Genomic DNA, 14,982 nt, shown 5'->3' on the forward strand with positions numbered 1-14,982 from the left:
CTAATCAGCAACGGGTGACCGCAGAGGGACAGTACGGACCCCTGCTGCTTCACTGCTCTACTGAGGAGCCCTTTTTTTAATCAAAGAGCAGACGGTGGGGTCCCTGGCAACCGTCTGCCACCAGCGCCCCATTCTCTGGCCCCGAGACAATGATTTCGGGGCCTTTTGTCCTGAGTCTTGATTACATCCATCACATAAGAGGCCTGCATACAGTGAGAGGTGAAGAGCACACACAGCATATAAAATGAATCCACAGCACAGCAGAGACAGCGATATCTCACGACCAGTTAGTACGAATTCGTACAAGTGAGTAAAAGGTGGCTAATAGGTACGAATTCGTATGATTTGTCTAAACCCCAGTGATGGGTAGGGTTAGGAGCGGGGTCAGGGTTAGGTCATTCGTAAAATATGTACGAATTGCTGTGAGATCAGGTTGGCAGAGAACACATCTGGAGAAAAATACGAAGTATGGAGAGGTTTGGACCAGCGTGAAGCTGAAGTAAAGGTACTCTTCCTTCAGACTTAATAGCACGCTCATTAACACTGCGAGAGACCCCACATTATAGTCCAGATGTTAACAAGTACTTTCAGTTGTTCTTTGTCAAATTGTTTAGCCACTATGGACCTTAGTCAGAGTAGACCACATGTTTTATCTGATGTGAAATGAAACGAGGCTGTGATGGATAGAAATACGGCCCCCAGAAACAAAACATTCTGGAAAACATGAGTTGTACAATAAACGCTCAGTACTTTCATGGCCAATATTTTTGTTATTTAATTTTTTTACTGAACAGCTGCTGCTGGTGTCTGGTCTAGATTTAACAAGCTATCTTTGTGGTCATATGTACATGACTAACATGCTGGTCTGCTAGTCAAATGCTTTTGCTGAGTTTGGTCAGTTGTTGACCAGAAGAACACTGCTCTATTTAACATACTGCTCATGAAAATTTGAAAAGCAAAAATATAACTTATACTTCGAGCCATGAGGCCAAAATCGAACTGTGTTTCCACTGTCGGGCCAGTAGCTCTGCAGCGCTACCCTAAAACTGGCCCTAAAACTGGCCCTTAACAAGCCTCTTTAGAACAATGTCACAGGACCCCACCATTTCACCAACATGGGGCTAGCTGACCGAAAACTAGCTAGATTGCAAAATGAACATGACGTTGGGTCTTTACTTAAAGACATTAGACTCCAACACATCAACACATACAGTAGGCTACTTGTTCAGTCACGATTGCTTCCATTTATTTGTGATCATAGGAATGCACAAAACAGCTCCATGAAGGCTTTTAATTCCAAAAGCTTACACAAAAATATTGATAAAATAATGTTTACGTTGCATGTCTTTAGAAAGAATGAGCATTTCTTTTTTATATAATTGAAGTCTTTATTTATTTGTAACATTTTTAACAAAACCAAATACCCCCAAAAAAAGAAGAAAAAAAAAGACAGCTTCCAAACACATTATTAATTCACATTTGCATTTTGGGCCCATTATCAATAACCACTACAGACAGACACAAAAAAGATACAATAAAATCAAATTATAAAGTGCCTATACATGTAACACCACAAAAATAATAGACTTAACAAAAGAGAAGCGCACAAAAAAATAAAAAATAAAAAAATCAATCTCAGTCAAAAACCCGTCCCCAAGATTTGTCAAAACCCTCCATATCATCATTAATCCTAGCCAAGAATTTTTCATATGACACAATTTTCAGCATATTTTCTTTCCACCTGTTAAACTCTGGAGGAGATGGATCCTTCCACACACTTAGAATCACTCGGGCAGCTGTAATCACCCCCACCTTTATAACCACAAAATCATATTTCAAAACTCCCGGTAACACAGACTGATCCCCTAATAAGCACAATCTTGGTGACATGGGTATTGTCAAGCCAATCCACCTTCCTATACTGTCCAGTACTCTTTGCCAAAAGGGGTAAACTGTCCCACATTCCCAAATAGCATGCAGAAATGTTTCCAGCATATATTATTGGGCATAATTCCCATTCTGTGAAGTTTGGAAGGAGTGAAGTACTACAAATTAATTTGTACTGAGTAAATTTACCCCTGGCCTCTCTTATATATTTATTGGAGTGTGACAGAACTTTGCACCAATGTGCAATTCTTTACCAATGACACAACTCTCTGCCAGATGGTCCTCAAATTTTCACATATCTCTTTTTTTAAATTGTTAAATAATTTGTAGAAAACAGCTGCTCTATGTGCTGAACCAGACAATTCTAAAAACTCCACCACAGCATTTGTGCTTTGAGTAAATTTTCCTTTGGTAATACAATCCCTTATTTGTAAATATTTCCAAAAATTAGTTTTCCTAGTCAGACCATATTTTTGGGTTATTTCAACAAAGGACATAAACACTCCCTCTGAATAAAGATCACTTATCCTGTGTATGCCTTTGACAAGCCATACATTCCAACATACAGTTTTTTTCCCAATCTGTGCAGCAGAGTTGTTACATAACGAGGCATAAGGTTGTCTTAAATGAGATGCTCCACAAATCTTGTGTACCTCTACCCAGACAGCTTTAGAATACATGAGTACCGGGTTATGATGAAAGTCTTGTCCATTATTAGCTGATCCCTGTGAGAGAACATCCAAGGGTGTAAAAGGGCTCACTAGTTCCTGTTCAATCTTGATCCAGCTCAGTTCAGAGTCCAACCCTGTCCAGTGTTTGAACAGTCTTGACATTTCAAATGCTAAATTATACAGTTTCACATTTGGAAGAGCCATTCCCCCAATGTCTCTAGAGGCCCACATTTTCTTTATATTAACTCTTGGCTTCTTCTTGTTCCACAGAAAATCTTTAATTATCTTCTCAAATTGACTAAATATATGTAAAGGAATTCTTACAGGTAACATCATGGAAACATAATTGAACTGCGGGGCCACCACCATTTTAATCACATTAATTTTACCCCATAATGAGATTCAATTTTCCCCATTTATCCAGATTTGTTTTTATTTTTAGGAGGAGAGGTTCCATATTTGAAAGGATAATGTCCTCTAGGTTTGGGTTTAATAATATTCCTAAATACTTCATACCCAAAGGTAAACACTTGAAATTAAACCTATATATTATATATATATTATAACCTGACAACCTTGAATATGACTCAACACATGTGAGCAACGCCGAAAGAGATTGCATGGGATCAGTTAACACTGCTAAGATGTTGTCGGCATACAGAAACAGCATGTGTTCCATACGTGAACACCTCTGATATCTGTATTAGCGCGAATAGCTAGAGCCAGTGGTTCCAGAAATATCGTGAAGAGCAGTGGGGACAAAGAACACCCCTGACGGGTCCCGCGTGAGAGATGGAAAAAGTCTGACACCAATCCATTTGTCAAAACTGCTGCCCTCGGACTGGAATATATAGTTTTCACCCAGCTACAAAATCCAGGCCCAATCCCGAACCTTAAATGGGCTGCCATAAGAAAGCCCCATTCTACCCGTTCAAAGGCCTTCTCCGTATCAAGCGAGAAGGCCGCCACCAGGTTTAGACTAGATTTACTTTTGTGTATGAGATGAATAAGTCTTCTCATGTTATCACCCGAACACCTATTCTTAATAAAACCAACTTGATCACCATTGATAATATCTGGCAATATCTTATCCAAGCGGGAGGCTAAAATCTTTGTCAAAATCTTACAATCAACTCCTAAAAGGCTTACTGGTCGGTAATTCGCTGTATCTGAAATATCCCTATCCTTTTTTAGGAATAAGGGAGATTAGTGCATCATTAAATGTACCCGGTAAAGAGCCTATTTCTAGTGCCTCAAGATAAACTTTATGCAAGACTGGAGCCAGAATATCAGTGTATTTCTTATAATATTCAATCGGGAAGCCATCCAAACCTGGCGACTTCCCATTTTTCATTGATGAAATAGCAGCTCTGACCTCTTCTTCCGTTATAGGTGCATCCAGCCTTGTTTTTTGTTCACTAAAAAGAGTTGGTAATTGTAGACCTGAGAAAAATGTCTCCACCTCCTCCTCATTAAGCGCACCCGCAGAAGTATACAAATCTTGATAGAATGATTTGAAAATTGAGTTTATTTCCTTTGATGAGGTTACCACTTGTATCTTTTTTAATCATTGATATATTGTTTAGGTTATCTTGCTGCTTCAGTTGTCTCGCTAATAATCTACCATTCTTTTCACCACCTTCATAAAATTTTGTTCTAAGCCTAAATAAGGCATATTCAGCCTTTTTATTATAAACATAATTTAACTGATATTTATCATTTATCATTTGAATATTGTCTCGCCAAATCCTTCTCCAATTCACGTATTTCTTTTTCCAAAGTTTTTTCTCTTTCTAAATTACTTTTTTCAATTTTTGTCGCATATGCAATTATCTTTCTTCTTATATATGCTTTGGATGCTTCCCAAACTGTGGCTACTTTATTTGTGGAACCCATATTGATTTCAAAGAAAAATTTCAGATCCTTTGTTAACTCCTCACCTCATCTCCGGCCAATATAACCTGCCCCTCACGATCACCTATTATCTTGTTAATTCCATGAAAAAAATCTGGCTCCTCTTTATTAGGTGCATAAATATTACACAAAATTGTTCGAACCCCGTTAATTAAAGCTTCCAAACATATAATGCGCCCTTCCTTATCATTATATTTTTTTCAGCATCACAAAGCTTAAATTTTTATTAATAAGGATCAACACACCATTTTGTTTGCTTGAATATGAACTATGAAAGACGGTGCCCACCCAATCTCTTTTAAACTTTTTTGCCTCTTCCTCTCCTACAATGTGAGATTCCTGGATAAATGCTATATCTGTATTTTTAGATTTTAAGTATGTCAGAACCTTCCTCCTTTTAACTGGGTTCCCACATCCTTTTATGTTCCATGATATTATTTTAATATACCTATTCATCTTTATCTTAAAAAAAAAAAATAAATAAAAAGTGGAGGGATACTCCCTGTGCGCTTTACAACCCTGGCCAAAGCCAAAAACATTACACAACTCAAATATATATAGGCGCTCAATATTACAAAACACATCTGGCCCATTCCAACTAGCTGTCTTAGAAAAATCAAACATGAACAAAATGAACACCCTTCTTTGCATAGCAACCCAGAACAACGTTGCTAAGCGACCCCCACCTCCCCTCCCTCCCCTCCCTCCAATCCCTCCCAGCCCAAACTAACTATAGCTTGAGTCACTAAACTTTACTTGGTCCGTGAGACACGTTAGATGTCCAACGGCAGCACCTCCCATGCAGCCCCGTTATTGTTTGTTACCTTATAGTTTTCAGTTGACAAACACTTTTCCATATGTTACATTAAGTCCCGCACTCCTCTAAGTCGACTCCTGCAGAAATTTCTCAGCCTTCTTTCCATCTTTGAACGTTTTCTTTTGTCCGTTCCACATAAAAATAAGTGTTGCAGGATAAGCCAGCCTATGCCTCACTTGTAGCTCTCAAAGACGCTTCTTCGCTGGGTTGAACGCTTTTCACTTCTCCGCCAACTCCCTCGTAACATCCTCAAAGGAGGAAAGCTTAGCGCCTTCCCAGTCGATCCCCCGTTTCTCTCTGGCCACTCGTAGTACTTTCTCCCTGGCAGATGAACGTAAAAAGCGGACAAGTATCGCCCTTGGAGGTTCATTAGGATCCGGCATTGGTACAGGGGAACGATGCGCACGTTCAATTTCAAATTCACTTCCAGAAAGCTCAAATGCTTTATCCAGAATCTCCGTCACATATTGATCCACTTTTCCGGGTTACTCCACACTCTTTAAGTCCGATAATCCGCACATTATTTCTCCTACTGCGGTTTTCAAGGTCCTCCGCACGTGACCACAACACCTCCAGCTTCTCCTCGCATTTGTCCACTTTTGCCTCAGTAAGCGCGCTAGCATCTTCAATGTCTGATATACGCTGTTCCACCTCTCCCAGCCTCACTTTTATATCTTCCTCTGAGTCTTTTAGTTCTTTAGTTGTGTCTTTAATAGTGTTGACATATTTTGCCACCACCTGAAGAGTAGCATTCGTTTTCTTTATTTCTTCTAAAACGACCTTTTTGCTGTCGCTCCCCGTGCTCTCCTCTATTGCCGTTGGAGGGGCGTCATCAGTCGCAGGTGTGCTCTAGCTCCGGGGTCTGGTCCGGGAGCTGAGCCGGGGCGAGGCTAATGCTAGCTTGCTTCTTCCTCGTGGTAGCTCCCTTGAAAAAGTTTGCTTTGTTATTACTTGCCATTTTTCCGAAGGCTGCAGTCCTGGAGAAACCTCAAAGTCGACAAAGGGTGTCAAAATTATGACCACAATTGAAGTGTATGTCTCCAAATTCAGAACATTAATCAACGGGCTTTAGGAGCTCCTGCGGCCATCTTCCTCGGTGGTCCCACGTGACTCAAGAATGAGCATTTCTGATTTTTTTATATAACTTCCATGAAATTATGCAATTCGAGGAGGATTGAGCAATCTCTCCATCTCGGCTTGTAGATCTAGCATTCTGCCCACTTTGAATCAGACAGAGATAAAGTAGTGTGTAAGATTACATTTATTTGAATGAATGAATTATAGCATTTATTTGAATTAATTATCGAGAGAGAGAGAGAGAGAGAGATGAGAGAGACAAGAGACGCGTACCTGCGTCTGTTTAGCATCTGTCTCTATTAGCAATGAGGCTGCATGAGTTTAATTACTTTAAAATAGCGATATAACCCTCTCGTTTCTGAGTAAGATATTGTAGCAATTCAGTAGCAAAGATATTTTAATATTAAATTAAACTTGCTATTTTATTACTTAAAGTTTCTGTGCTCCTGAATGTTTCTCTGTGAGCAAAGCTTCAGTGAGAACAGCGCATTAATAAAGAACAGTGATTCAGCTGACTTGGAACTACCTGTGCATTAAACAGTTTTATTGCACACCTTATTGCAAACAATAAATAAGTGTATTTATTATGACAATAGTTAGCATAAGTAACTATTAGCATAAGTAAGTAGGCTTTCACATCGCATAGAAATATATTTGTGCCTCAAACAGTGATCAGAATACCAATGGGATCACAATCGGAAGTTATTTCGGACATTCACTGGTGTCTGAAAGTAAGTTTTGAGTTGAAACGTGTTTTATAGAATGTCTTAAATGTTTATGTTAGCTGGTAGCCTGATATGATGACGTGGAATGTGAGCAGTGGTGTCAACACTCTGCTAACTCAGATAATAAAACCTTTTTTCATTACCACTCCTCAACTTTGGACCAAGATATGCGGTTGGCCAAAAAAACCCGGGCGTTGGCCCAGAGGAGGCCCAATCAAGCACTGGAAGTGACAGTGGAAACGTAACTGGCTCTGGCACCCACAAGCACGCTCACTTTTGGTCTGACATTGGAAACGTGGCTATTGTGGATACATTTCTATTTCTCTATCAATGCACTAAAACACAGACCATGAATAGCACAAAGACCACAATAACAACTTTCACATTGCTTTGAGATGTTTAAATGAACGCATGCAATGCTTGAGTCTTTGGGTTTATTTTGCTCATTTCCATTGGCTAAAGCATTATTTTCATCAACTTAAATTAGATCGCATTTCAGTCAGAGTACGACTAAAATGAATGAATATGACAAGATGAAAAATGGACAAAATTCAAAGGATATTTTCAACAAAAGTATATGACTACTATGACTAAAACTGCCAATAAACTCTGCTCGAGGTACAGGTGGCTGTACTATGTGTGAGATGAGAACTACTGGAGCAGGTCAAGCTTGAACCCTGCAGCTGATAAGTGAACTCCAAATTATTTTCTTCTCATTTTCATTGGAGTCCAACTTCTGCAGCCAAGACAGTGGCTCAGGAATCAATTAACAAAACCAACAGTTATTCGAGAGCCAAGACACTGACCCTACTGAGCTATAGAGTCTCTTCTCCTGCCTGCAGAAACTCACTTTCAGCATCTTAAACCACAAACTCCTGCCTCAGAAAGCCCTCGAGCCTGCATGTAGCAGCTAACAGCATGAGCAGCTGCGGCCCATATCGACTGCCTCCAACAGATTCGTGCAAGGAGTCATTTCTTTGTTTTCAGTTCAAGCTCATATAGAAAACAGGAGGGAACTGCAGCATTCCTGATATCAAGGAGGGCTTGCAAAACTTAACGTCGGCTTGTATTCGAGTGAGACCAAGCAAATATTACTAAATCCACCCAAAATTACTTCAGCAGAACCAAACTCATGAAGGCTATACTAATTCAGCAGGAAAGAAACTACGATAAAGAAAGAGCACGCAGACATCACCATCTCCAGAGGCTTGAAGCAGTTTAGCACGGATGCACAGACAATTCTCCAAGGCACGTACTGACCTATAAACTCCCTGCTGGGCAGAATCTGCAGCACCTGTAAAATCAATATCTCTCTCCCACTAGATGGAAGCCATTGTTGATAATTGTTTCTGCTTGCAGTGTTTTCTTACGCTGTGGCTGCGGTGGACCTGGACAGCAGAGATACTGTATTCAGCCTGGATCCCTAGGCTTCTCTCACATGGGCAATTGGAGTGCTCTCTTATCAGGTGCACTGAAGCGAGGAAGGATTTGAAGCCGAACTGGCACACAGTGCTCCGGGTCTCCTGGTTTGCTCTGGAGAATGTCCTGGCATCGAATCAAACGCTGAGTCCATGACCAACCTGATTTGACTCAGTCTTGGGGGCAGAAGAGGGTCTCAGGCTAGGATCAAGAGAGCGGCGAAAGGCTGAGAGAGATTATCCTCAACAGGAGAGAAAGCAGCAATAGGGGTGAGATGTGAAGGAACGCTGCTCTTGGGTAACACTTTAATTTAACGTGACGTAGTTACACGTTACTATATATGTACTTAGCATAGAAATAACAGTAAATTATGCACAATTACAAGTAACTAACCCTACCCGTAACTCTATAGTAAGTACATGTAGTTAATTAATATTACTCAATACTTATCTAAGTAAGTACAATGTAACTATATGTCACCTTAAAATAAAGTGTAACCTGCTCGTTTTGTATAGTGACGCACACTTTCTTCAAGCACAGGAAGCAGAGGGGAGAGAGAACGCTGATTGGAAAGAAGTGTCTCAAATTACCCATTCCATTGATCCAACTTGCCACTGAGGTGCCCCTGAACAACAGACATAAATGCCACAATGCACGTTAATATTGGTGATACACAAGAATAATAGCGCACACGGGTCAGCAGATCCCAATGAAGGAGCAGAGGCCAGACAACCCAATCTCACGGCAATTCGTGTGAATTTTACAAGATGGCTAAATCATACGAATTCATACGACCTCACTAGTACGAATTAGTACGATTTTTGATATTTTACGAGTTGCCCAGTTCGTATGAATTCATACGAATGACCTACCCCTGACCCCGCCCCTAAACCTAACCATCATGTGGGTTTAGACAAATCATACAAATTCGTACGAGTGAGTTCGTATGAATTCGTATGAATTAGCCACCTTTTAATCACTCGTGAGTCGTGAGATAGCATTGGGTCAGACAACTTAGCTGCATGCATTTTTCATACTTGAGTGTTTGCTAGGCAAAATGCACACTAGATTATTACAGAGATATCAGAAGAATAAGAATGTCAAAGCAGAATGAGCAAATAGCTTAACACTTCACATATTTTATTTAAAGGCATGAACATTTGTTCAGTTAGTTTTTAAAGCAGTATGAGGCCAATCAGTAGATAATTTGGAGAAGGTCAGAAAGGGATCTGTGACAGTATAGCCAGTAATCCTTCATTTGGTGTGATGATTTCAGTTCTTGGGCAGACCTCTGTAAAGGAGCTTAAAGCCATTTCACAGGACCAGGTGCACTGTATGAAACTCCTTTCCCTCATGACGGCCCCAGATGCAGTGCTAAACAAACTCCAATATCAGAAAAGTCAGTGCTGAGAGATGTCTTCCATTGCTTTTCCAATGTCTCTAAACCAGTGGTTCTCAACCTTTTTAACTCAAAGACCCCTTATTATCCAACCCAATTTTTTAAGGCCCAGGAGATATTTAAGATTTAAGATTGTCAAATGTTTTATTTATATATTGAATGATTGTGGTTAAAAAATACATATTTTTATTATCTCAATTTTTTTGTTTAATTTTAGCCTTTTAATTAACATTAGAGTTAGATTGTTTTAATATATTCATAATAATTTATTAATTTAAAAACATTTAAGTCATCCTGGAGAATTGCTGAGGTCCCCGAGTGGGCGCCCGACCCCCGGTTGAGAAACCCTACCCTAAACCACTTAAAAACTGGGCCTGAAAACCCTTTGTACAAAGATACTATGATGTTGTTTTGTTGTTAATAATTTGGCCCACAAATTTCAACCCCAGCTTATACAATATGGACAGGACTTTGTCAAACTAGAAAAGCTTCAAAGCGCCAAAATGGGAAGAAAGAATAACTCCCAATGAGAAACTCTTCCCTCTGGAGATGTGTAATCCTGCTATACGTCTCTTTGTAGATACTATGTGACCTAGAAATGTTTGTATCAACTGATAAAAAAAAGAGGATTGTTGCTGCGTAGCTTCTGCCACATCATCACAATATGTGCCACTTTTACCTTCCTGGTAATTAAAATTCAAACTCCTCTTTTCAAAGATTGAGTGGGTAAAAAAAAAAAAAGACATTCGCTCTAAGAATCAGTTTTTGGTCTTATAACAGTGGGAGATAAACAGCTTGAAATCACTTTGACAGCCTGTGTTACTCTCATCACATACCACAGGGGATTTTAATTCCAACCTGTGAAATTGTAATTGCTTCTCTAGCCAGCACTAGAGGATTGTGGGTAACAGACATTTTCAAATTCTGTCAGCATTGCCCTATATGAATTCTCAATTTCTCTCTCAAAGCCCTCTGTGTCTGCCTGTTTGCTTGAACAGTTTGTGTTTTCCTTCCCAGGTCCCCCTTGTTCTCTGTGTTTGGAGCCGCTATAGTTGACACTGAATTAACTGAAGCTGTCAGGGGACTGTTTCAGAGCAGCAGCGCCACACAAAATAAGATGAATATCTCTTCAGGGTGTGCGTCAAATTCCTCTTCTCCTCGTTTCTATCTGTTGTGTGGTACTTTGTGTCTTCCTCTCCTCCTCTTGCAGTGAGACAACTTCATAAATTAATTTAATTGTGTTTCATTTGTATGACCCCTGCTTAAAGACCTGTCAACAGACGTCCCATCACACCGCAACCAGAAAAAAGCACAGACAAAAATAAAAGACTCTTCTAAACAGAAACTAATAAGCAATGATCAAAACGACGCCGCTCTCTAATGCAGCGTTTGTCGTCCCAGAGAGACCTGCTGAAGAGAAGAATAATGTCAGCATATATTGTCCTCTGATGTTCAGAAGATGGCATCAAGATTTTGAGGTGGGAAATGGGAGAAAAAATCCTAGTTTATTATTTCATGTCTCAAAATGTGTATTTCTTACTTGTAATTTCACCATTGTAACTCCATAAAAGTTACTGAAGTCGAATCTGCCCATGTAATTACAACTACTCTGAAAACTGTGCTAAGGTGAGTCTGAGAGGATAGAGAAGGGGAGGTAAAATCCATAGCCATTAAGTATTTCACTTTCAGCAGTTAGAGTGCTGAGAAAAAAATACACTGCCAAGGAGACTCGTCTCCCTTGGTATATCAACCAGTCATTGTAGAGATGTAATTTACATGATAATAATTTGAACTTCTCCCATTGATAATCTTGAAACTACCTTAATTACGGAGGGTAGATACAGTACAGGTCAAAAGTTTGGAAACATGACTATTTTTAATGTTTTTGAAAGAAGTTTCTTCTGCTCATCAAGCCTGCATTTATTTGATCAAAAATACAGAAAAAAAAATATATATATATTATATATATTATTACAATTTAAAATAATTGGTTTTCAATTTATTATACTTTAAATTATCATTTATTTCTGTGATGCAAAGCTGAATTTTCAGGATCATTACTCCAGTCTATCACATGGTCCTTTAGAAATCATTCTAATATGATGATTCATTATCAAAGTTGGAAACAGTTCTGCTGCTTAATATTTTTTCATAACCTGTGATACTTTTTTAGGATACTTTGATGAATAAAAAGTAAAAAAATAAATAAAATAAAAGCACATTTTTAAAAAATAGACATTTTTTAGAAATTATTTTGTAACAACAATATACACTACTGGTCAGTAATTTGGGGTCAGTCATTTTTCTGCAGTTCTTTTTAACCTTTTATTCATCAAATATATTAGGCAGCAGAACTGTTTCCAGAACTCATAATAAATCTGAATATTAGAATGATTTCTAAAGGATCATGTGATAGACTGGATGTCACATGTGACACTGAAGACTGGAGTAATGGTGCTGAAAATTCAGCTTTGCATCACAGGAATAAATTATTTTTTAAAGTATATTCAAATAGAAAACTATTATTTAAAGTTGTAATAATATTTCACAATATTACAGTTTTTTTTTTTTTTTTTCTGTATTTTTGATCAAATAAACGCAGCCTTGATAAGCATTGGAGACTTCTTTCAAAAATATAAAAAAGTAATGTTTCCAAACTTTTGACCTGTACTGTATTGAATATTTGATCACCATTACATTTCCAAACTGCCATTTGAGCAGCAGCTACAAAATGAAAATAAAGGCCTAAGTTGGACATATAGGCTTCAGCTATCATCTTCACTAAACAGCCAAACATGCTATTTTAATGTAGATGTTTAAATTGACAGCAGGGTGGATTTTTTTCAACTTCAAATGCTAGTTGAGTGAAATTATATTTATATTGTCTTGCTGTATATGTGTAATTTCATTTTCCTTTTTTTTTTTTCTCTCTTTTTTTGTAAAAGTGGCAAATAAGTGCCTCCTCTATTTAAAAACCCACCAACTGGGACTGGAAGGAACCTTTGTCCAATAATCTACAAACTGCCTTAGGAAGCAGAGAGTGTGACACTACAGGGCCACGGATGTGCAGACCTGGGGGGAAAAATCCATACTGGGAATACACAACTAAAACATACTGATCATGAACGTTGGACAATTTTCAGCCACTGGACAGGATAGTTTCTCATTCATCTCTTAATTAGTAGCAAAACAGTTTGGTAAATTAAACACAAGCTGAGCAGTAGAGGACAAAGGTAATTAGCTGCACTCAGCTGGTTGGACAGCAGAATAACCATCACTCACTATCCACATTCATTTCATTTTGTGCCCCATTATGGCTCAGTAACATCATTACATCACTCCAAATAGTGTAACTTATCTTCACTTAGTGGAAGTTGTCGGTCATTAGGGCAGATGTGGAAGTAGGGCTCTCACTGTGGGGCTGTATGTCAGCTGTAATTAGATGGCTCACTTTCACAGTTGATAAACACAACTTTGCTCTTGGGCTGCATTCGTCTATTGTTGGTCGTCTCTCTGATTACCTCTAGCAAAACGGAAAATCTACCAGCTCACCTGTGTTTAGCGTGGTGACGCTAATAGCTTGTGAATTGCACAGCAAAACTGTGTCTTTCTGGCTGTGTGTAAATCCTGTTTTTCATGTCAGCTCTTCATCCTCACCCTAGTAATATTTCAAATCTGTCAAAGTACAGTTGATTGCTCTTGCAGCCTAAGAAAAATAAGTGTGATCGTTTGACTTTCTGAAAAAAAAGAAAAAAAAAGATACTCAGTATTTATTCTTGTTCAATCTAAAGTGTTAAACTAAAACTAATACCTAGGTTTATCTCTAGGTTGTTCATTAAAAGTGAACATGTGGACGCTGGTAAATATTCAACGCTTTCGTACGATTTGTCTAAACCCCAGTGATGGGTATGGGGTAGGTCATTTCACATGAATTCATACGAGTGAGGTCGTGTGAATTCGTATGAATTGAGATCGTGTTGAAATATCTAATCATGGCTGTGAGCTCAGCTGTAAAACCAGCTAAATAAAAATGGTGTAACTGTATTGTAAAATGTGAAGTAAAGTAAAAGTCAGTGGTGGCTTGTCAGGGGAGGCAAGGGAGTCACAGCCTACACAAAATGTTGAGGTGAAAACAGAAGAAGGATGATTTACTGTTAATCAAATTCCCAGTTATTCATTTAATTCTGTCGATGCAATTCTGTCAAATCTGTCGATGCAACTACAATAGTTTGGAAAACTGTGCTAAGGTGAGTCTGATGGGATAGAGGGGGGAAGGAGGAGGCAAACTCCATAGCCAGAGACTTTTTACCAATTTCCGTTGGTTTAAAAAAAAAAAAAAAAAAAAGGCCAATCTCCATTGATTATTTATTTTTTAGCAGTTAGAGTGTTGAGAAAAAAACAACCATCACAGATGAGGATAGCCTTCCTTGATATATCAGCCAATCATCATAGAGATGTACATTACGTGGTATTAGTTTGAATGGCTAGTGCTGATAATTTTACCAACTACCTTAAGTAGGAGTATAGAGATATTGAATATTTGATCAAATTTACCAAGCTACCATTCGAACAGCAGATCCGTATTGCCAGACGTATGATAATTATAGTATTTGTACGATAATTTTGACCTCTGTACGATGTACAATCAACAATGAAAAAAATCCCATAATGTACGATAATTTCAGAATTTTGTGACACTTCAAATGATGGTCGTTGTAATCATAGGGCTTCTATACTCATTGATCTAGCTGTGGATTCTACGTCTACCGTCATGATTGTGAGGAGAATGTGAACGTGGTGTACACGTCTACCATCTCATCTCACGTTATGTCTTCTCGCCCAATCATTGTGGAGAATGGCTCTCACGAGCAGTAAACGGTCTTTTTGTATATTGTGTACAAACTTGTATATCATAAACATGTCATCTTTGTATGTTTTGTAAGAAAAAAAAGTAAATAAAAACAAAGTCAACGTTAGCCGCGGCGCTTAGGTCAGTTGTTTCCAAGCTGAGGTCGATAGTTTAGCAATAAAGTAATTTTCAGGTTGTGCCAAAAAGTTGTTGATATAGATAAA

Source organism: Rutilus rutilus (genome assembly GCF_951802725.1).
Source record: "Rutilus rutilus genome assembly, chromosome: 17".
In the NCBI taxonomy this organism is placed as follows: Eukaryota; Metazoa; Chordata; class Actinopteri; order Cypriniformes; family Leuciscidae; genus Rutilus; species Rutilus rutilus.